Consider the following 2,087-nt stretch of genomic DNA (forward strand, 5'->3'; position numbering starts at 1 on the left):
TGACCCTCTCCAGGAGCAGATAGCTCTTCCTTCCACTGGACCCCCAGAAGCTAGGGTTATTTGCCTGGCGTCTGGAGAATGACATGTCTGCCCATCACCTAGGCTTAGGGTCATGCTTGCTGTGAGGGAAGGGCTCAGGACGGGCTGGGATTTCACGCCTGTGCACCACCCATGCGGACAATTTCAAGTCTCCCGCCCGCCCAGATTTCTCATGAGCACCTGTGGAAAAGAGCTTGCAATCCACTGCAAACCCACCGTGTGTCTGGGGCTCTTAGCTGTCAGGGGAACCCACGCATGACCCATTACGATTCACTCGAATGTGAGAGGTCTCTTACTCACTCGTGTTGTGCTCACCTCTATTTCTTGTGCTCTGCCAAAGCAGAAACATTCCTCGCACTCCCTCGGGAGGGCTTGTCCATTTTCTAATTCAGTCCACTTATTTGCCTTGTGACCTCAAGACGCTGATGACCTCAAAAACATCATTTTGTGGGTAATCAGCATTTCTCTCATTGTTAGGGAAGCAATAGCTTTCTGTATGCTAATGGAAGTAAGATGCCACCCATAGCTTTTAGAATTTTTGTAAATTAGCTAATTTTAATCTTTTCACTATCTTTATGTCTCATGAAGTTCCATAAAAATAATATTTAATTTTAAATTAACCGTGTATTCATTAGCGCTACAAACTCACTGATTTCTAATACTTCATAGATTCTATTTTCTACGACCTCAGTGTCTGCAAGTGATGATATCATTTCTTCCCAGTTCTTGATCCCCTTTGGGTCCTTCCTGAGCCTTGTCACCATTTTAATGCAACGGTAAAGGAAGACGAGCAGGGTCCGTGTCTTGTCATTCCCGATCTCAGGGAGACGGTTTTCAAAATATCACCGTTACGGGGTAGTAGGTACCACGCTACCAAACTCTCTTGCAGATGCTCTGTCTACGGTTACGGATAGTCCCTTCTATTCTGCATATGCACCTTTTTTTTTTCTTCTAAATAATAAATTTACATTGAATTTTGTCACATCCCCTTTCCCCGATGTAACCAGTTGATCATGTTTTGTTTTGTTCCTCCCCCCCATACTCTCTATTAACTTTCCAAATCAAAGCAATATAATGGCAAATAGCTGCATTTGAAGGGACCTTAGAATAAAAGTTAGAGACCATGAGTTATTACAGTAATAAATAATAGACATAAGTCAGAAACAACACTTTGTTCTGTTTTTCTGCCAAAATAATACGTGCTTTACTCTTACCATACCATTTGATTCTTCGATTCTTATTATGTTGGTGTAAGAAATAAGAACAAGTATTTTCTCTTTAGATTCGTAATGGAGATTCTGGACTAAAATTCTCTCTGATAAGATCTTATATATTATTCATTATAGAGGCATTAAAGGAAAAAATTTAAAAGCTAGATGTATACTAAGGACGGCTCTCGTGTATTATGTAGGCTTCAAACACACAAGAGAATAACAATGTGCATATATACAATCATATTTTTTTAAAAAAGTCTTCCGATCAAAATTTTTCTGGGAGATAATGGAAAGCAAAGTCCATGTCGACTCACTGAGACAATACTCTAAATGCAAGATTTCATACATTTGCAGCATTGAATTGATGGTTTCTAGTCATCAACCAAATTGGAAACACGATTCAAAGCAAATAATTTTTATCACAATAAACTGCAACAACCTAATAGTTTAGAAAGGAAAAAATGACTACCAAATACCATCTTTACATTTATCTGCAAGTCTAAAACTATTCTAAAATAAACTTTATTTGCTAAGTTCTTAAAAAACTTATACATTTTCTGTGCTTCCAAACCAGATCTACTTAAAACTAATCTTTACCTCTCGAACGTTGACTCCTGCGTGTGCTGCGTATTTTTAGGTACAAATTTTCTAGCCACGTTTCCTCCGCTGGAATGTCGGCGATGAGTAGTTCCATTACCAGGATTTTTCTTTGTGGAACTTTTCTCTTCCAGAGCTATTATGCTAAACGCGGGTATTGATGGTGCTACCCATGGAGCAGAAGCATCATAGCTTCATAACTTTTAGATATTTATATAAATCTTTGCTATAATGTCA

Source organism: Pteropus vampyrus, unplaced genomic scaffold (assembly GCF_000151845.1).
Source record: "Pteropus vampyrus isolate Shadow unplaced genomic scaffold, Pvam_2.0 Scaffold132, whole genome shotgun sequence".
In the NCBI taxonomy this organism is placed as follows: domain Eukaryota; kingdom Metazoa; phylum Chordata; class Mammalia; order Chiroptera; family Pteropodidae; genus Pteropus; species Pteropus vampyrus.